This window comes from Tasmannia lanceolata, unplaced genomic scaffold (assembly GCF_043159265.1).
Source record: "Tasmannia lanceolata isolate RefF3 unplaced genomic scaffold, GAP_Taslan_0.1 ptg000003l, whole genome shotgun sequence".
NCBI lineage: Eukaryota > Viridiplantae > Streptophyta > Magnoliopsida > Canellales > Winteraceae > Tasmannia > Tasmannia lanceolata.
Window position 1 is genome coordinate 18,064,566 of NW_027518680.1, and position 22,566 is coordinate 18,087,131.

General features: G+C 37.0%; 1 protein-coding gene across 15 annotated transcripts in view; it reads right to left on the bottom strand.

Moving 5' to 3' along the window:
* The window catches only part of LOC143853186 (uncharacterized), an 86,159-nt gene that overhangs the window by 45,782 nt on the left and 17,811 nt on the right, over positions 1-22,566 (bottom strand). For 3 of the 15 annotated variants that reach the window (XR_013237050.1, XR_013237043.1, XM_077362927.1), the window contains exons 4-6: positions 5,872-5,980; positions 1,911-1,988; positions 10-578 (exon numbers count right to left, since the gene is read on the bottom strand). The exons of 1 other annotated variant lie outside the window; for it this stretch is intronic. The gene's annotated coding sequence lies outside the window, so the exon portion shown is untranslated. Of the gene's footprint in view, positions 1-9; positions 579-1,910; positions 1,989-3,792; positions 5,267-5,871; positions 5,981-6,139; positions 6,190-22,566 lie in introns of those variants that run through there. 11 more of the 15 variants (XR_013237054.1, XR_013237055.1, XR_013237052.1 and 8 more) reach the window with 10 other exon arrangements.

Consider the following 22,566-nt stretch of genomic DNA (forward strand, 5'->3'; position numbering starts at 1 on the left):
GTACAATACCTTAGAGTCGGTTGTGTTGAATCACCTCCTATATTGGTACCATCAAGTTCATCATCGTAGTCTCTTTGCAAATCCACTTCAAAATGCGAGGGACGATTGACATTTTCTGCTTATCGAAGAAGATTTTGGGGTGGATTCGAAGTAGACTGAATGGCTACATTATTAGAGGGTCCCGTAATAGAAACATTGTTTGGAGGCAGCATTGACGAATACAATGAATTTCTACCATTGTCACTAATGCTTTTAAATATGTATATCATCATAGAATTAAACACATCTTTGTCAAACATCCTCATGATGGTTTGGAAGGCATCATCATTATCGACATCCATTAAAGTGGATGTATATGGATCAACAACGTATCGACACTTTATGGATTCAATCACCTGCCCTTCTATAGTTCCGATTCTTTTCTGGATTAGAACTTTAAATTGTTGGAAATTGATTCGTCGTCCAATCGATAAGAATGTCTTCCTTCCACCGATATATTCCCACGAAACTTCATCCTTCAATTTTCCATCATAGTGTAAAAGAAGAGAAATCATTGTTTCGGCCATTTTTTTAAACACCTGCAAAGACACACAAGATGTCAGAAGAACAATGTTGAAATAAGGGGAGTTTTCAAATCTCTAAACAGGGTTGTCAACACTCTAAATGGGGGTTTTAAAGTCTCAAGAAGGAGGGTTATGAAGTCAATAAACATGGTTGGCTAGGGCGGCTCAAGTCTAAAATAGGGCTGATCAAGTAACTAAATTGGGGTTTTCAAGTGTCTATAGAGGGCTTCTCAGGTCCCAAAGGGATTATCAAGTACCTAAATTGGGGTTAACAGATATCTAAGGTAGGGTTTTCAAGGACAAAAAGGCTTATCATGTGATTAATTGGGGGTATCAAGTATCTAGATGGGTTTCAAGACTATAGAAGGGGGCTTTTCAAATCAATGAAGGGAGTTATCCATTATCTAAATTGGATTATGTATAAGCAGGGTTTTCAACTCTCTAGGAGGGGGTTTTCAAAGCTTCTAAAATCTATAAGAGAGGGGTTTTTAACTCTCCAAAAGGGGGTTGTTAAAGGCTTTAAGGCCTATAAAAGAGGGGTTTTCAAGTATCTAAATGGGGCTTACTAAATATCTAAACAGGGTTTCCAACTCTCAAAACAAAACCTCAAAATAGGGTATCCACCTGAAATCGGGTTTTCAACTCTCAAAATAGGGTTATCCACCAGAAATCATTAGAGATGAACAAAATACAAAACCCTAAACAAGATAATACAGATATTGAGAAAACAAAAACATTGCAAAAAAACTACTCACGTGTTTGTTGAGTTTTCCCACGTCCAATGCTAGGTTAAAAAACCCCCAAAGTAGAAAATGAAACAGTAAAGAAAAGGGAAAAGGGAAAAGTAGAAAAGTAAAAAGGAACGTGGTCTTTAAGAAAAGAAAAGGGCATTTTGGACCACATTTTTCCATCCGTACAGATTTTGTCCCCCATTCGTAATTTCTGAAAAGCCTGGGTCCAGTTGATAATTCTGCCTAATTTTTGTCCCCCTTTGGTAATTGATCCAAAAAAAATTGTAAATCTCAATAAAGATTTGTTTCCTCTTAAATTGCAGTGTAAATGTATAGAATATGAAATAAAAAGGAAGTACACCCAACCAAACCTTTATGGCTTTATATCAATATTTACATAAGCCAACAAAAAAAGATTTTCTATTACTTTGTATAATAGAGAAGCATTGGATTTTTCAACATAAAAGAGATGGGCTGAAAAGAAGAATTTTCTTAAGAATACATTTTAATCCGAGATGTTTTTCTAGGAATTTAATCGGTGTCATAGTAAAATAACAATATCATACATGGAGGGCACCAAAGTTACTATTTTAAAATTGTGATGGGGTATACATACCGAACAAAGGGGTTGTCGTTTCTATAAAAACCATAGCTGCATGATTTTAAACTTTCACCATGACTTATGTATCTGAAACTGCAGCGGAAACCTCATTTACAACAACAAAATAGAACCGTGAACTACAAATCAATCAAGCAAACAAAAAAAAACAGAGAACAGAAATAAAATAGATGAGAAATGAATAGAAAACTCACCATCTCTTCCGATCTCGTGCCATAAGAAAGTAAGATAATCAAAAACCCTTTTGGAGGTGGAAATGTTATAGAGGAAGGCCGAAACGAAAAGGTAGTACCAATCAACAATAATCCAAGGTGTATTTTGGAAAGAGGCGTTTTAAAGAGGAATTCAAGGGATGGGAAGTTTTTATCACTAATACAAATAGCAGAATGTGGTTATAAAAATGGGACGTAGAAAAATAAATGGGAACCAAGGATCTGGTAACCTCAGTTTCAGAAATTAAGGAAAGTACTAAAATCTATAAAAGATATGCGTTTGAGAAAGGAAAGGATGAAATATCTAAGAATGCCAAATTTAATTGCCTTTAAAATGGACGAAGATTTGCTAGGGATCTCGTAACGAAAATATTTTTTTTGAGAAAGTTGAGAAGACTTTGGGAATTCCAGCTTTTTAAAATTAGAATACATAGAGTTTTTAGAATACGTAATTGACTCTTGGAATTTCGCTATATTTATGGAGGTTATTTATTCCCTCGCACTTATTTAGGGAAGAGATGTGATTTGGCAGATATATGGAGAATATTTAGGGAAGAGAATAGATACACATGGAATTAAAAAAAAGTTTTGAAATTCCGTGGATAGAGAGAGGGTGCCATGTGGCACAGCATCAATTTACCACATTCAGCTTTATAGATAGTTTTTTAGAATACGTAATTGACTCTTGGAATTTCGCTATATTTATGGAGATTATTTATTCCCTCGCACTTATTTAGGGAAGAGATGTGATTTGGCAGATATATGGAGATTATTTATGGAAAAGAATAGATACACACGAAATTAAAAAAAAAGTTTTGAAATTCGGTGGATACAGAGAGGGTGCCACGTGGCACAGCCTCAGCTTACCACATTCAGCTTTACATATATACTAGTTGCAGTCCCGTGCGATGCACGGGGCATATTCGTTGAGATAGAGAGAAAGAGAAGTGTCGTTTGGATTTTGACTCTTACTTAGGAATATGAAACGTGTTTGAGACGGTAATGGAGAAAAATAAGATGGGTCGTCTAACCAAATCAATCAAAGATAAATTATCAACAATATAAATATCGATAATTTATTGATTAAGGCATTAAGAAACATGCCATGTAATTTGGAAAGAGTAACTTTTTGAATTCCCTGCGGTATTATCCTTAGAAAAAGACATTTTTTAAAATAAGGGAATGCAAGCGTTCTTAAATTTCGGGGTGCCACGTGGGGTGCTAAATAAGGGAATGCAAGCGTTTTTAAATTCTGGGGTCCCACGTGAGGGTGCCACGTGGTGACATCCCGGCTTACCACGTTCAGCTTTATAGATATAGATAGATAGGACTAAAAGATAGCGAAAGATACATAAAAATTTCTAAAATTTTGCACCTAAAATCTGATCCTGCAGATGTAGTAGGTGATTTGAGTAGATGGACTTTGGCGTTTGTTGGTGCATCAAAAAAGATAAATAAAAAAGAAATACAGGACAACCCAAAGAAAAAATTTGTCTAAATTCCAAAAAGATTATGTATATATGGATAAGCCACGCATGGGAACGCAAAAAGAAGAAAGGAGAATGCTCCTTAAACAAAAAAACAAAAACTGGATAAAAATAGGAACAGGAAAAAATGGTAAAATAAAATATGACAACAACTGTGATACATTTAACACAGCACAGACATAATAATTACATAAAAACTTGTATCTGGTTCCAAACTTCTTACTTGCACTTGCTGAACACCCAAATCTTCTACTCTGGAATGCATGCCAAGCTACAAGCATATCCCAACCCTCTAAATGGGCGATTAAAGTTATTTTAAATGAAGTGAGAGTTAGAAAAAAGCTTTCAGACACTTCCAGAATGGTCTTTCTCTATCTCTCCGTTTTTATGTGATACTAAGGGGCCGTTTGGATACGCCGAGTTTAGAATCCAGGTTTTTAATTTGAAAACAGTGTAAAAGATGGTTCATGATCAAGTTGTTGTATGCTGTCCTGGCAGCATTTCTTGGATTTTATGTAAGAAATCAGGTTTTAGAAATTGCTCCCCCCTCCTGAGATTCCTAAAACCTGGTTTTCTTACTTAAATCCAAGAAACGCTATCAGGTGTCACAGGGAAACAGTTCAGGAGTCAACCAGTATTTAAATCCAAACGTACCTCGTCTCGTTGCGTCTTGAGAAGTCGTATTTTATAGCACCTTTGGTTGCCACTCCTGGTTGAGAGGGTTAGTTGGCCAAACTCTATAGGGAGAGTTGGCCCCATGACCTGTTGACTCCTCCCCCGTTAGGCCTAGCAGGTGTGGGTCGGAACCTTGGCGGTTTGCTCATGGGTTGCAAGAGGACTTGCTTGTGCATGTGACGCACACAGCAGGAAATCATACTACAACTCGTAGGCGTGCCTTAAGGGAGCTTTGGAGACTGTGAGCTATCCACAGGGATGCTCCAGTTTATTTGGTAGAGGATGGGGGCCAAAGACATTGCATGTTGGGTTGGGTTCCCACATGCATTGCTCGTACGGACCAGTACAAGGGGCTAGCTATACTGTTTGCATCCTGCACCGCGGTATGTCTTGTGGACATGCCAATCTCTAGGTCTCCCATGAGTTCGTGCCGGGGCGACCTCGGTTGCCCTCACGAGGTGTATACCTTGCAGATCAGTCCATGGGGCATCTTGCTTCTTGGATGACCAAGCCCCGGCGCTTGGCAGATTGGTGCATGGCATCGTCATGCCTCGTACTCGATGGACTTTGCATTGGGCTCCAAGGCCTGATGTTTGATATACTCATGATGCAGGCTGATCATGAGAGTGGTTATCTAGAAGCGCATGTCAAGATCCGAGCCAAGTAGCATGTTGAACAACTTAGAGACCGTGTGCACATCCGAAGCATCAAGGGGTGTTGGCATGTAGGGCCTTCAGAGCCTTGCACGATTAAAGGCTTGCACTAGCATTCATGCATGTTGGGGCACTGCACGAGTTATTCTGATGCTCAAACATTAGGCCCATGACACAGGACAGCGTACAACAGCTTGATCATAAACCTTCTTTTACATTGTTTTCAAACTAAAACCCTGGATTCTAAAATCCACGTATCCAAACGGCCCCTAAATGCATGGTCGAACAAGGAGATGAAGCTTTGTGACAACCAGTCCCACTGGCACCTGAGGATTTAACCCAAATCAATATCTTGATTTTAATTGGTGGAATCTTGTAAAATTCTTTTTTAAATTGGAATGTTAGGTGAAGGAGTTTTCTAAAAACTATAAAGCCTTTGATTTTTGACCAATCAAAACCATAGAAAAGTTAAGAAGTTCTATAGCTAAGAATTGGAGAAATTTTTGGAGGAAATCATCATCCTCACATATTTTTGGTGTTAGCCAAAATCGACTTTAAGAGTTTATTTAGTGCTGCATCAATGATTTTGGGAGAAACTTCAGGAAATCTAGAGAATTTTGAGAAATTAAAGGATGTTGGATGAAAATCAAAGGGGATTTAGGCAAGTTTTTGGGCCATCTTAAATTACTAGTTGCAAACCTGTGTTGCACGGGAACGAAAAATAAAGAAAAACAAAGAATCAAATGAAGCGAACTATGAAAAAATCAGAAGTTATTCCCTCACTCCAAGAAACCACATCGTGAAAAACATAAATTTAAGCACCTCAGAAGGAAGGAGTTGTTATAGAGTTTTTTTGCCTAAAAATATAAATATCTATTGTAACAAAACAACAAAATGAATCAAAGAAAAAAAAAGGGCGACGACTTTTTACCCGCTGTAGGAGGGAGGCGCCCCCACTTTTAACATGATTTGACGTCAAAAAGAGTAGAGAAATAATCATTTGTACCAGTGGAATGCCATTGCTCTCTGCAAAGATGTCACTGACAATGTATCGAAAAGGAAATGTAGTTTTAGATTGCTACAATTGCAAAATATATTGACCTAATTAAATCTCTCTACATCAAACCACAAATAATTCAATATGGAAAAAGAATAAGAGAGAAATGGAAATAAACACTATTTTATAAGTCATTCCCTACCAGTTCTATCTTTTCTTTATTCTTCAATTCCATAAAGTATAGCATAGATGATAACGATTTGATCATCCTATAAAATGCAGAAACTTATGATCTTTCAAAAATGAAATAAAATTAAAGTGAAAATGAAATTAAATTAAAGTCAGCGAGTAAAACCGAAGCGAATACATCATTTCCCTTAGACCTTGTTAGTTTAAGATTATGACAATAGATCATGAGTGTGAATCAAATCTAAATGGTTAAGCAGCCGCAATCGGTCGTCATAATCTTATACGAACAGGGTCTTAAAATAATCAATTGAGAAAAGAGAAAGGAAATACCTCTTCGAATTCGTCCTGTTACAGAGCACGGAGTGTCAATGTTCCTTCCAATCTATGCTGTCCACGTGTCTTTTGATCTCCACGAAGGAAACCTCAAAAGTAGGCCAGAGAGAGAGAGAGCGTTTGGAAGAGGGTTTTGCAAAAGGTGAAGCGAGTATGAGGCCAGAGAGAGAGAGAGAGAGAGTTTTTGTGGGTAAGTATGAGATGTTAGAGTACTTAGGTCAAGCAAAAGGTTGCTTGAAGCATTACACCCAAGGTATCTAATTTGGAATACCAAGTTTGTTGCCTCCAGCCCCTATATATATTAGATACACTAAGGTTTTAATAGGTTAGTGGGCTCTAGCCCAAATAGGCCCACTACACCGGTCCATTATCTTATTGGGCTTATATTAGAATATACATGGGTTATATTATATACCCAACAATCTCCTCCTATGTTCTACATATAGCACGATCCAATAGATAGATAGTGTAATGTTCAAAACAAAATATTGAATCATCACCATCACCGTATGATCTATATCATAAAAGATCTGTAATCCAACTGAAAATACGAATCCTTTTATGACAAACCAAGAGTTTTAGATATACAACAAGCTAAACTCAACCAAAAGGTAGTTTCACATATAAGTGAACCCCACTGATCTTAGAGGAATTCATTCATGGGGTATGATTCTCATCGAGATCCAAAATAAGGTTCCACAAAAAAGTGAACTCTATACATACTGAAATAAAAGCATAGTCTTTATGACTTTAGAAGATTTAAGTAAGTCATCTTCATCAAAGTCCAAATCAAGACAACCTCCTCCTTTTTCGCCAATCCCTGTGAATTTCTAAATATGGATTTCATGAAAATGAATCCAATCATTTGTGTAAAACACTAAAGTATCTAGTTCTACCTGAAGAAGAACTTAGTACAATTCCAAAATGACTGAAAAAGTATCAGTATCACTCTCACCATAAGCATCATTGTCAAGTTTCAATAAAGAACAAGACCTAAATAGCTTCTTTTGCAAATAACAATTCCTAATTGTCAAGTTTCAATAAAGAACAAGACCAAATAGTTTCTTTTGTAAAGAACCATTTCATGTTTCTTTTTGGAATGTTACAGTCATCTTATCCATATTTGAGTTAAGTTGTATCATCAAGTTTGGAATGTACAACCTTTTCCAAAAAAGGACATGCCATCAAATGTGGAATGACATACAATAACTATAAACATCATCGAAACATATCAAGTGCCTATCTTGACCAAAACAGAGATTCGAAGATTCAAAATAACATGGATGTAGGTTAAGTCCTGTCTATACAGACTTTAACCGCATCTCCCCCACAGTTTTGAATATTCGATCTTTAGAGCCCCTATATAAGAACATCGGCCATATTATCCTTTGATTTCGTATCAATCAAAGTGATAATCTCGTGTTCTTGAGATAATTCAGCATGGTATTTTCAGCCCAAGATATCTCCACTTACCATGAAAGAGTGAGTTCTTCACAACCATAGTTGTAGCTTGAATATCACAGAACACACTGAAGGTTCTAATCCTTAAGCGGGTCAGTGGAATGTCCATAACCATAATTAGATTCTTTTTCTCTTCTACTTCATTTGCAACTGAAGTTAGAGCATAAAGTTCCAATTCGACTTTCACACAACAGCAGTAGATTTGTTATCCCCTAATTCTGATCCCCATGACGCATCAGAATATTCTTCCACAACACGTGGATGGCAACCATAGTTCAGAGCATACTCTTGAGTACACAAAAGGTATCTCATCAGCCTCATAAGGGCATTTCTATGCTCATGGCAAGGATTGCTAGCAAAACAACTCAGCATGCCAACTATAAAGGCTATGTCTGGCCTAATGCAACACTAAACATACATGAGACTACCAATCAGTTTAGAATAATTGAACTGACTCACACTGTCTCTTACAGATCAGCTTGTTCGTATAATCAAAATGGTGTCTCAATCGATTTGCACTCACTGCATCCTCAAAATGAAAAGTAGTACTTCATATAATGAGCTAGGCCAAGGGTGATTCCTTGCCTTTCAAAAACTTACTTTCGTACCAAGAATGGTGTTTACAACACCCAGGTCCGTTCATGTCGAATGCTTTACCCAAGGTTAGTTTCACATAACTCACCACAGAGAGATTGGAAACAAGAATCAACATCTACATACAAGCAAATAATCATAACCTTATTCGACACAAAACGATAGTAAAGGCATTTATCCGAGTGATTGATCAGAAAACCCCAAGCTCTTTACTACTTTGTCAAATTTTAATGTCACAATTTAGGTGCTTGTTTAAGACCCAACAAAAGTTTGTATAATCACATACAAATATCTACTTACAGCTCATAGTCTTGGCTCTTTTTTACAAATCGACTAGCTGTCAAGTTAGATTTCAAACAGAGAGCTCATTTCAACATCAATGGCTTCTACCCACAAAAAAGAGTCCTTAGATCTCATCGCTTCCGTATAGGATGATGGATCATTCTCTAAATGGTGGGTGTAGACACCCCCATTTTGCTACACTTTAAAAAGCAAACGATTCGGTAGTGTCATTGAGTCTTGAGTCAGTCTTCTGCATTTTTGCATTTTTAGGATAAGTTTTGTCTCATTATAGAAGTTTTGAAGTTGATTCGTGATCCTGAAAGTCTCTAGGGAATTCCATTAGTCTCTGGAAGATTAGAATTCAAGTTTCCAATCAAGTAAGAAAACCAGTTATTTTTGGAATTTCTCAGGGTTTTCCCTAATTTCATCAATTTTTGCACCACAGGGGTAATTTGGTAATTTTTTATGTGTTTCATTTCACCCCCGGGTTGTGTCTAAAAAATCTTGAGTGATTCCATAAATTTTGAAAAGCCTGCTAAATTTAAACCTCGATTTGGAAATTTAGAGTGTTGAGGGCATTTTGAGGGAATGCCAAATGATCCTGTTTGATATTACCCACCAAAAAAAGCAAACTTAAAAACTTTCTATTTTTGAAGTTTGACTACGAAAACTTTCCATTTTTTACTTTCCTCTTTAAAAAATAAACCAATTTGAGGGCATTTTGGTCGCATTTTGGTGGGTAATGGTCAAATAGGGGTGTTTTGGTCCAAAAAATTTATTTCTTTAAAGGGGATGGTTCAACCATATGTTAGGGGTGCACTATAAAGGTCACATGGGTTAGGTCAATCCATAAAATATAGAATTTAAAAGAGTTTTATTAAATTTTTATGAAAAAAACCTAAAACCCATGTGAGAGGGCCCAATGGGCTAAAGTCCACAAGGTCGGGGTCCATGTGGACCCGCCCATGTAGGTCGGCCACATAAGTGGGTGCCCCACATGAGGAGGCCACATCCAAAAACGTCCAACATGTGATAGGGTGGTTGGTGACATCATATTTGTTTTGAAAAAATAATAAAGAAATGAAGAGTTATAATTAGAAAGGGCTTGTAAGGTCAGATTAGTAAAATGGCCATAAATTTTTACCTTCTTGTCTAACAAATTTATCATTATACTTGTTTTGAACGTTTTGAAAAGATCTACAACTTTTTAGTTTATGAATTTTCCTGAATCAGCCTCTAAATTAGTCAAAAAGGAGGTCAAACGTCGGGTAGCCCTTTTTGGACGAAAATCATTCATAAAAGCTAGTTTTCTATGTGAGAAGGTTTCTAGATTGATCTTGAAGGATATCCATTGTGTAATTTAGCATTGCTTGGCTTGCAAGAAATCAATATTAGAAGTAAATCCAATTTAGAAGATAAGAGAAAAGTAAGGCATAGGTGAGAATTGGAAACTAACTAAAGGTAGGAGTTCTCACATTGGAAACTTCCAAATCCAATCTAACCCTAACATTTTCTATAAAAATAAAGCAAGCACAACTTTTGGCCTCTTTGGAGAAAATTCATCTCTTTCTCTCTTCCTTCTTGGAATTCATTCCTCTCTTTTGTTGCTTTGGTGTTCATCTCTCTCTCAAGTGTTCTTCACAAAAGGGATTCTTAAATTCCTTCTTCTTCTCCAAGGCATCACACAATCAAGGATTATTGGAGTGTTCTTTGGATCTTTTTGAGCGTATAAAAGGGTTGGACAAAGCGTATATCTTGGATCACCAACCCTAGAGACAAGGATCGCGATCAACGATAAGCGTTTTTTCGTTTTTCTTTCCGATTTTTGTTTAGAAATTATGTTTAGGTCGTTTTAGGGTTTAGTTTTCAAATATGATCGAAACGATGGAATTCTGGGATGAAATTTTAGTATGATAAAATATAAACCATGATATTTTATTTTCCATATTTTTGCTGGAAAGTTGATTTTCCTTCATTAAAATATTAATCTCCTTCGGTTTTTCTTCAATATGGGTTTCCGAATGGGATTTTCAAAGCAAGTCGAGCAAATCGTTGTGTTTTCCAAAATCTAATATTTTTTGAGATTAATAAAAAGTTAAAAACTACTAGAAAGTATAATTTTTTACCATGGTTTGATCGTTTTATTTTCCGTTTTAGTTTTTGAAAGATAACTCAGCAAAGGGTAATTTTTAAAGAATAAAATAGAAAACGGGTCAAATCAAGTCCACATTCGAAGCCAATTTGTTTCTAAACCGAGTTTTGGATTTCCAGATCACTCAAAATATTTCGGATTTTTTAGAATTTATTTAATCCAATTTTAAATTATTTCAAATTTCGGCTATTTTAATAAATATCAAAACATTTTAAAAACTCATGAAACTTTTCAAATGTTATGTTTATATATAAGTAGAATGTGTTATAAAAGAAAATTTTGAAAAATTTGTTTTATTCCTGGTTTTCCAACCCAAGCTTCGTTTACCGTGCCATAATTATTTCTTATGATAAAATCAATTAATTCTAAAATTTTTCATTACAAACCAGTAATATATAATATTGGTATGTCTTAGAAAAATTATTATGAATTTTTATAAAGATTTAATATGGTTTTTAATTTTATTTTTAATAAAGCGGATTTTGATTTTCTAGGAAACGAGTGATCTCTTCTTTGAAAATTGGGTTTCATGGAGAAATTTCGATTTTCAAGTTATGAAATTTGTAGAAAAAATATCATGATGTATATTATGCCTACTGTAATTTTCTCTTTATTTTTAGAACATCATTAAGCATGCCTTTTGATTGATTCTTCAAATTCATCATGTTTTTGTGTGATTTTTAATTGATAAAATATCATAATAACAATTCATGAAATTTTTACAATAGCTTACTATCATGATTATCTCGATACCGTAAAAGTTTGAGTTACTTTGGAATCTTTTTGTTATAGGTTGTTGTGTAAATCCATAATCTGACTTGAATCTTTACAAATGGAAAATTGGTAGTAAATCGTATTCAAAATTTATGAAATTTTCTCAGTAAGTTACAATCATCCATATCTTATTACTGTAAAACTTTCAAATAATTTGGAGTTCGATTGCTAAGGGTTTCTTTTCAATTCTAACAATTTGGTCTTAATATGATTAAATCAGAACTTAATAGCAAATTAATATAAAAATCATTGAAAACTTTCAAAAAACTCTAACTTTTCATCATGAATTCAATCTTTAAGCCGTTTGAAACAGAAACCTTAGGGGTCATAGATTTCCTTTGTAAATTTGCTATACTGTGATAGTTTAACTGCCGAGATCGCATTCATAATCGTATACTAATTGCAATCGATCCTGGATAATTTGAGCATTTAAATTATGGTATGTTGTTGGCTCCAAGGTCTCCTGTCCACGAAAATCCTGAGAACATGCCAGTCAATAATATACTATAACTTATGTGCTAAATTATGCAAGGGTAGAGAGCACGATTCCCTTCCATGGATGCAATCTAAGGTTGAAACTAATCAAGCCCTAGAGCCTTTGGTATTCCATAGAGCTTAGGAATCGAAAAAAATTTAAGAATTAAAAATCATTAACTTCGGCAAACTGAATTGATTTAATCCTTGTCCTTGGGACCGTTGGATTGTGGTTTCCCATCGTAAGAACCTTTAGGGCCCCTTAGGAACACTTACATCATGTTGTGTCCTAAGTTTTAGAGAGGCCTCGAGTTAGGAGTCCAGCCTCATCACGGCCGTTTGCTATGGATAGCAACCGTGCCATAGATCTAGTTACACTAGTAACCCAATTTTCCCATAAGACAGGCCTAGTTACCTAGGATGTAGGTTCATCTGCATTAGTCAAAGGGACGTCTTGCACTTAGCTAGGACCATATAGCATCTTAGATGAAGTCCTAGGATAATAAAATCTTCAACTTGAACTAAATAATTTCTCTTAAAACTGTTGAAACAGTCAACCCAGTCTAGATCGGTATCCTAGATGAGTTAGGCATAAGTAGCTTAGTTTAAGTGCATCGAACTAAGATCGACTCTTATTCCAGTGAGGCCGGGATACATAGGCAACTTGGATACTTGAGTGGCATACCAAGCCCGAGTCGGCTCCACACATAAGCGGTGAGGTTTTGTATATTAATCCTTAAATTAAAAGTAATTAAATCACTTAGGACTAGCCAAGAAATTAGAATTTTATGAGAACTTTCACTTAGATTGAATTCAAACAAATTAAGAAAATCAAGATACACATATAGGAATTACATTAAAATTAAATTTTAGGATGCATGTCGCATAGTTCGCATATTAATATTGAGTTAAGTGAGCCATTTAAAAAAAATTCAAAAGAGTTAACTTTTGGAATTGAAGATCGATTATCGGGCAAGAATGGTGCATGTGGTGGTAACTCCCCATACCTTCCATTCTCGTAATCAGGTAACGAGTCTAGATTTTTGGTCAATTATGGGTCCTAGATCCCTCATCTAGGTGGCGACTCTGTCACTCTCTTTTGCGTGGAATTCGGATTGCCTTAGTGATCCCAAGTTCATGGAAAGGATGAGTTAAATCACACATTGCTAGGCTCGGCGGCTTACCCCTGCCCTTATGGGTATTGGGTTGCACGTTTGTTTGCACCCTATGGCCTGGTTGCTCCTTGCTTGATTGGGTAATTAAAATCAATAATAATAAAAGAGACACGCCAATCGCGTGGGTACGAGAGAAAAGGAGAGAGCGTGGCGGCTCGCGGGCCATTCCCCTCTCGCGGGATCGGGTCCCACAGTGGGTCACAAAGTCCTTACCAAAATTTTGGGGTACTCTATCTCTTGCAGATACCTTAAAGGAACTGATTCAGAAATCATATTGGGACTAGTGTTAGAAGTAACTAGTTCAGACTCAACCAGCAATTCTGTATCGCCTGGTATGGTCAAACCCTGATCTCTGAGAAATTTATTCTCAAAGAAAACTGCATCTCGAGATTCTATAATCATATTGGTTGATAGATCCAAAAATCGATCAGTAGAACTATCTTCTGTACCTTCTAGATAAACACAAGTGTTTATTCTAGTTCCCACTTTAGGTCTCCTAGGGTCTTGTATCCTAACATAAGCAATACTACCCCAAGTCTTAAGAGTTTCATATCTACAAGGATACTTATGCCATAACACATAAGAAGCAGAGGAGCATTTTTTAGTTTGGCACTCTATTCAGAATGTGATTTGCAGTCAAAACTGCTTCTCCCCAATAACATCTAGGCATGCTAGCGGTCAATAACATAGAGTTTAATATTTCTGTTAACGACATGTTCCTACGTTCAGCTATACTATTAGATTGAGGCAAGTAAGGAGCAGTAGTTACAAGGATTACACCCTGAGAGGCACAGAATTCCTTGAACCCTATCGTTGTGTATTCTCCTTCTCTATCACTCCTAAATCTCTTAATTTTCAAGTTTAGTTGCAATTCAACTCGATTCTTGAAAACTTTAAACTTATCAAAAGCTTCATCTTTTGATTTTAACAAATAAGTATGACAATATCTTGAAAAATCGTCTATAGAAGTGATTAAATACTTCCGACCACCTCTAGTAGTGAAACTTTTAAAGTCACAGAGGTCAGAATGTATTAACTCGAGAAATTGTATGCTCCTAGAAACTGAACGAAAAGGTTTTCTAGTGATCTTGGTTTGTGCACATACTTCACATCTGTCAAATCTAGTCGATGTATCTAAAGGTATATTATAAGTTTTAGCAAGTTGAACCATTTTCCTATAGTTCACATGTCCCAATCTATTGTGTAACAACTTAGGATCAATCAAAGTTGAACTAACCTGACTAAATGTATCATTTGCTATACTCAATCTATACATACCATCGATCAAGAATGCACAGCCAAAATAAAAAGAGTTAACAGTAAAGTTACTCTACCACCCAGAAAAGAAGAACACATGCCAGCATTGTCTAAAAGACTAATAGAAATTAAATTCTTTTGAATAACAGGAACTACTTTAACATTTTTTTAAAGTTAGTATTTAATCTGAAGAAATGACCAAGTTCGCAGTTCCAGTGTGAGTCACCTCCTCCTCAGCTGCACTAGCAATTGTAACGGTCTCTTTCGCGGCAGCAACATCAACTAAAAGTTTCTTGGAGTTGCAAACTTGACACGTGGCTCCTGAATCTAACCACCAATCTGAAGAAGTATTGGCCTTACCGTTGCCCAACATAGCAACAAAACTCTTAGGCTCAGCATTGCCCACCATCATATGAGCTTCCTTCTATGGTGTGTTAGATTTAGGCTTCTTAGGTAGCCGACAGTCTGTTGCAAAGTGACCAAATTTCCTACAGTTGTGGCACTTGCCCTTCTTTTTCTGAAAGATAGTCTTTTTGGCCGCCAACTTGGGATAGTCACTTTTAGGTGACTTGGATTTCTTCAGAAATTTCTTGGGATTTGATACCGCGTTATCAGCAGTCTGTTGCTGTCTAACCATCTCCAAGTTATTCCTGGCTCGATGCTCATCTTAGATTCAAATGAATCTTCTAAGATCATTCAGTCCCACTTGCACCTTTTTTCTATACATTCCAGTTTTAAAAGAATGCCATTGAGATTCATCAATTTCTTCAGTCGAGTCAGCAAAGGTACTCAAAACGGTGTAAAATAATTCATATATTGTAAACCAAATTGAGTCTTTCACTTCCATGGATTAAACTCAGACCCACCAAAGAACTGAAGTTTGACCCTCTCAAACAAAATAGAATTCTTTCCCATTGTATGTCAAATGAAATTAAAAATTGGGAAGTGTGCACCTGATTGGAGAGAATTCGCCACAATATATGTCACCAACAAGATTCGGCACCAAGTATTTCTCCAAAGTTTCGGTCTCCACCAAGAAATATTCTAGGCCACCAAGAGTTGCTGGGACTAAGCTAGCATTCGGCCACCAAATTCCACCAAATTCCATATGCAAATAACACCTAACCTCCAAATAGCACCCACCGGCTGCTAAGAACAAGGGTGAGAAGGGTACCAAAGTCGGCGTGAGAGAGGTGAAGGGATAAAAATATCCGAAAGCCCAAAATTTGCACCAACCAAGATGGTGTTGAGCAAGAACCACCACCAGGTAGAAGAGAGAGAAAGAGACAGATGTCTCCTGAGTAGTGCCACTCGATTTCTGTGGGTGAAGAAAACTCACACCCAAAATAAGGTTTTAAGGGAGTCAAAACCCACGCTCAAATAAGTAAACAGAATTTCTGTGTGAAATTAAACCCATGATTGGGTATGCTTTCAGATTGGGTATGAAAGAGGCAGTATGTTTCTTCAATTCTACTTCTGTGATGATGGTAGAGGAACAGATGATGTGGTTCAAGAACAAGAGAGCTGATAAGACCCCGTCGCCAATTCAAGGGCTACAATTCCGCTCGGATTGCAACAGCTTGATGTCATCGGCATCAACGATGATTACAGGGGTGAAGGCCTAAAAGATTCGGCCAATATGACTGCACCGACAAGGGCCAAAATCAAGGCAAGAAAAGCAAAGGGCAATTCGATCAAGAAACCCAAAGGCCTGCAATCGAGTATTCTTTGATCACGCAAATCAAGAACGATGGAATATGAGAATCCAATAAAAATAAATCGAGAGAGAAGAGGAGACGTCCTCTATGGGTTGCTGCTTCAAGATTGTTAGAGTACTTAGGTCAAGCAAGAGGTTGCTTGAAGCATTACACCCAAGGTATCTAATTTGGAATACCATGGTTGTTGCCTCCAGCCCCTATATATATTAGATACACTAGGGTTTTAATAGGTTAGTGGGCTCTAGCCCAAATAGGCCCACTATACTGGTCCATTGTCTTATTGGGCTTATATTAGAACATACATGGGTTATATTATATACCCAACATGAGAGAGACCCACGTTGTAGAAAATATGTGAATGAAGGAAAATTCTGCGTAGTAGAGAGAGAGAACTAATATATGGAAAAAATCCTACAGTCATAGGCTTTTGAAATTCCAAATGGAAATGACTCTTGGAAATCCGACTTTTCTAATTCCTCTTGGATAAAGAGGGGTGCCACGTGGCACACTCTCAGCGTCTCTTATTAAAGGCTTTGCTACCTAATAAATAGGATTTGTATCTATCTCTTTAGAATAAATAGGAAGGTGAAAGAGGTTAGTGTGATAGATGGAAAAGGAAAGAGAATATAAAACGTTCTTTTTTTATATTAAGGGGGGAGAGAGAGAGAGACTTATGTCTTCTGGAAATGAATAGGTTATAATTCTAATTAGGGCAGTGATAAATCAACTCCCATATATCTTAAATCGACTTCCCTTGTATCTTTCTCTCTCTTATGGGTTAGAGAGAGAAACAAGAGAGAGAAAGACACCTGGGGGTCAATTTAAGATATTTGGGAGTCGATTTATCAATGCCCTTCTAATTAAGGTGTGGAAATGAATATTTGAGATTTCTAATTATGGACGAAGTTGTGTTTTTGTGATAATTATAGCAAATTTATTGAATAGTATGTTACTCGAGAGAAATAGAAAGGACATGTCTAAAACTGATGTTTCGGCTTTAAATAGCATTAAAAAAATGTTATAAGCAGCTAGATTCAATCAAAATTAATATCCGAGGTCTTTGGATACATTTAGAGCAAAGACCAAATCAAGATTCATCTTTATCTCTCAATATGTATATTGGCTGGACCCACTTCTTTGCACCAATGAAACTCTAATATCACACGGAAGTAAAACACTTTTGGAATTCGTGCATACAGAGGGCGTGCCACGTGGCACACCCTCAACGTACCACATTCAGCTTTATATATATATATATATATATACTAGTAAAAAACCCCGTGCGATGCATGGGCCGTCAAAGAACTGTACGGACCACATCATAGGTTGATCCAAACCGTCCATGTGATGGAACACAACATAAATAGGTTGTGCCCCAAAACTCATTTCCATAGGCTGATCCTAGCCATCCAATCTATAGAGGTTTCCATAATATGTTGTTCCTCTTAAATCAGATGGTTAAGATCACCCTATAGATTTTTTATTAAAAAGGCATAAAGGACTGGGGTAGGATTGAAATTATTTGGCTTTAATGGTTGCCTTTGTTAAAAAGCATAGAGGAGGGGGTATGATTGAAAATATGTGTGTTGAATGGGTGCCTTTGTTAAAAAAAGTCAAAAAGAGTGATGTGTAATTCTACAAAAAAATTCCCTTATTTTCTCTTCTACTATATATATAGCAAAAAAACCCCATGCGATGCATGGGCCGACAAAGAACTGTACGGACCACATCATAGGTTGATCCAAACCGTCCATGTGATGGAACACAACATCAATAGGTTGTGCCCGTAAAATCATTTCCATAGGCTGATCCTAGCCCTCCAATCTATAGAGGTTTCCATAATCTGTTGTTCGTCTGAAGGTGCCCGGAATTTGTAAATATTTTTACAGGTGTGCTGAATTCGTAATATCCTCAAAAAATTAATAAGAAAAAATAGTTTTTTCGTAATTATCATATTTTGATACATTTCTTTGTAGTTTTTTCCGTAATTGTCATATCCAGGTACCCATTGTCCGTAATTTGTCATATCCAGGTACCCATTGTCCGTAATTTTCCTCCCAAACTTTACTAAGTAATGATTATTATTGCTAGCTTCTTTCTTTATGTATTATTGCTAACAACCTTTCAAGAAATAGTATTTTCGTGCAGTTTTTCATCACATCTAATAAGACAAATCTCTGAATACATACAATTGCAAAGGATGGGCAAAACATAGCGTTTGGAGAAGGTGGCTAGCAAATCAAGATTCAAAATTACCAGCGAGGTGTTAATGCCACAGATTTTGCAAATAATTCCGAACATTCATACCTCTCTGCAAATACCTTTTTTACCGTCATATAGATAGTATGTACAGATATGTGGAGAGGGCAAAAAAGGGTAAAAGCATCCACATTGACGTGTTAAATGGACAAAATTCTCTCCTTTTCTCTTCTGCTATATAGTCTATCTAATATCTATCTAATCTATCTAATATAATAAGGAGGGAGGGGTGTTTATTGTTAGCTGCTTAGGTGGCAGCATGAGGAAAAAGAAATTTCTTTTCTTTTTATCTAGGATTTACACTTCACCATTACTCTTTTACCATTAACTCCTCGTTGATATCTAACATCTATCTCTACGAGGAGGGTAAAATCCTATTCTACGTACGAAAAGTACCGACACAGGGTGCGTATCTATGGCAATTATGGGAAAAAACTACCAAGAACAGGTAACGACATATGACAATGACGACAAAGCTACTTTATATTACTCATGCAGGACTGTGGACCCCGATCTGAGAGAATCGGTGCTGAGGGATGCGAGATCCCCCTGCAATCCTCTAAGATCTCCACAATGTGAATGAGAGCTCTACCAAGTAACTCTCGAAATGATGTCACCCTCACAGCATAGCATGAGTGGCGATACAAAATGAATGAGATACTTCTCGATCCAGAGCCAAGGCTCGAAACCAAGACGTACCTGAAATAACTCAGAGTCGCCATCCATGGATACACCATGGAACAAAAAATAAATGCTCTGTTTGCAATGGATAACCAGAGATACAAAAGGTCCGTGTCTGGTGACGAATGGAGAAGGTTCGAAGAGCACCCCCAATTCGCCCGAGTGCGAACACTTGGTCTCGCATGCCATTTATTTATTAACTTTGAAGAGTTTTGGGTGAAAATCATGTGAAATGGGAATGAATATCCCCGAGAAAAATGTCTACCTAAACATGCATGACTCGGGGATAATAAGCACATACATAATAATAAAAGAAGTGTGTCACCTACGCATGGTTGTGAGTGTCATTCCTAATAGGTGTCTAAATTCTGATAGGCAAACATATGCATGCTACAGCTAAAGGTATAAGGTCTGCACAGGATGAGAAATCTAAAATTAGCAGTAATCACGAAATGGATTAAGATACAGTAAATGAAATAAAGAATAAACAGAAATACGGGCAGATAAAGGAATAAGCATGTACGAAAGCCAAGAAATGAACACATGTTATCATGATCCTATGCAAAAACCATCATCAATATACAAATACAAGCCCTAAAGTACTAACAACAGACCCTAAGACTCTAATGCTTAAGCCCGAGTCTTTAGATGATCTGATGTTCATCCAAAGAAGCCAATGTATCCCCGCCTCAACGAGAATCAAGGCAACGTAGTTCTTCGCACCTATTCTAAGCTATGATGCCTAAGACATCTAGACCTCTATCCTAGACCCGACCTAAAAGACCAGACTAGTTAGTAAAGCTTCTTATGCGATTATTTAAATCCCAGTGGATTGTGAATTTTAGGACACCCTATATGCCCAAACTAAATGCAGGCTAGCCTTAAGCTAATGCAGGTGGTTCCTACAACCTATGTGTAACCAGGCTGTGTGTCCTAAGGAAAACAATGGAATCACTAATGCATCATAGACCTAGTCATCAGTCGGCGATGTGAATCGCCAATTGACCAAATGGAGGCGCTCCTAGCTAGGACAAACTCCTAACTCTAACACAAACACACAACAAGCACACAACAAATCAAGGACAAACACCTAACTCTAGAACAAACTCCTAACTCTAGAGGAATAACTTTTTGAAAATAAGATTTTAAAGTTGTTTATTCAAAAAAAAGATTTAAAATGCTATTTACAAAAGTTTGGCTGGACTTGGGATAAAGATCCCAAGCTGCACTACGTACCTCGTGGAAGAGAATCAAGCCAACGTAGTTCGGAAACAAACTTTCCTACCACGGTCTTAAAAATTTAACTTTTCAGATGCTTTGAAGTTTTTCCGATGCTTTTGATGTTTTATTGTTGTTTTGAAGTGTTTTTATATTTTTGGTGTTTAAAAGCGTGTTAACACCATTCAGCTAAAGGAAATCCGATAGAAGAGCCTCTATACCCACCATATCACGGTAGGGTATTAAAGAGAGAAACAGGATCTCTAAAACCTAGGGGGAAAGAAAACAAATGAGGGAACTAAAATTTCGATGCGAGCAAACAATCTCAAAGAGATGACCAAAAGCTGACGAGACTTAGCCAGTCTCCCCCCTAAACAAAAGACAGATGAAAAGCTTCTAACCCCAATGGCAGACTTCTATCCAATGACGCTGAAAAAAAGGTACTGACAAGACAAATGGTGTCTAACAACTCTATGAGAGGGGGGAGTATGCGGCTAGGTAAGCCTCCTAAATGAGGGAATCTACAAATGAGGCAAGGCATGCCTTATAGACACAAAAGTGGGCTCTAAATGAGGCTTGTCTCCCAAAAAGAACTGCCTCACGAGACAAGGTATGTCTCATAATGGGAGCTCTAGATGGCTCTTCATTGCCCTAGCAATGAGGGAGCTAACTATCTAAAAGGGCGTCTAAAAGATTAGGCAAGTCTACTATACAAAGGAGGGGAACACTACTTGGACTGAGTAAGTCCCATAAGGATGGGCTTGGGCTAACGCCTTCATCGCCCACACATCGAGACAACTTAAATCTATCTTATCAAACCGGGGAGATACAAAACAGGGGTAGATTTTGCGGACAGAACTTGTGCCAAACAGGGACAGGTTTGTGCATAGAACTTGTGCCAAAACAGGGACAGATTTGTGCTTAAAACGAGGACAGATTTGTGCGTAGAACTTGTGCCAAAACAGGGACAGATTTGTGGACATATTTTGTGCCAAAATAGGGACAGATTTTAATCCAAAATAGGGACATATTTGTGGACGTATTTTGTGCCAAAACAGGGACATGTTTGTGTGCATATTTTGTGCTAAAACAGGAACAGATTTTAATCCAAAACAGGAACAGATTTGGTGGACAGAACTCGTGCCAAACAGGGACAGATTTTAATCCAAAATAGGGACAGATTTGTGGACGTATTTTGTGCCAAAACAGGGACGGGTTTGTGTGCATGAACTGTGCCAAACAGGGACAGATTTGTGCTTAAAAATAGGGACAGATTTATGCTTAAAACAGGGACAGGTTTGTGTGTATAACTTGTGCCAAAACAGGGACTGATTTATGGACAGATTCGTGCCAAAACTGGGGCTGATTCGTGGGTGAAAACTGTGCTCAACCCTTCTAACTCTAAAAACTGCCATCTTTGTAAGAAGCACTTTAGAAAAAATTCTAGACAATGCCAAACACTCAGATTCAAAACCTAGGATATGGGACTGAAAACCATCTAAGCCTCCTCTATACCCATTAAAAATTTTCTTCAAAATCTCAATGTGTAGGATCCAAATTCAAAACCAAGGTCCTAGAACTCAAAACCACTTATTCCTCAGCAAGAACGAACTGGGTTTCTCAAATAATCATAGAATAACATAAAAAAAGAAGAGAAAAGCATTTAAAGTTTCAAAAGGAACCTAAAATTCCAAATATTCTCTTTTCCCTTCGACAATGAGCTGGGTATGAAATGGGTCTCTAAGCCAAACAAAAAGCATTCATATCCAAAACCTGGAAGCTAAAATTCAGGAACAACTTACAAACGCATTCCTCTTCACAACCATGAAAAGGGGTTAACAAAAAATCCGAGAAAGTAAAATACATTCAAATCCAAATCAACTATGCCAGGTGTCTTTCCCAGTCCACAACCCTATAACAATGCCAAGATCAAATGACACCAATGTCACAGATCATTAATTAGGCTGATTTTGAGTCCACCATGAAAACAATGAGATGAAGAGATCATTTTCACGAAGAATAAGGACTAGCTGCACAAAATTGGTGTCGAATGCAATTAGAA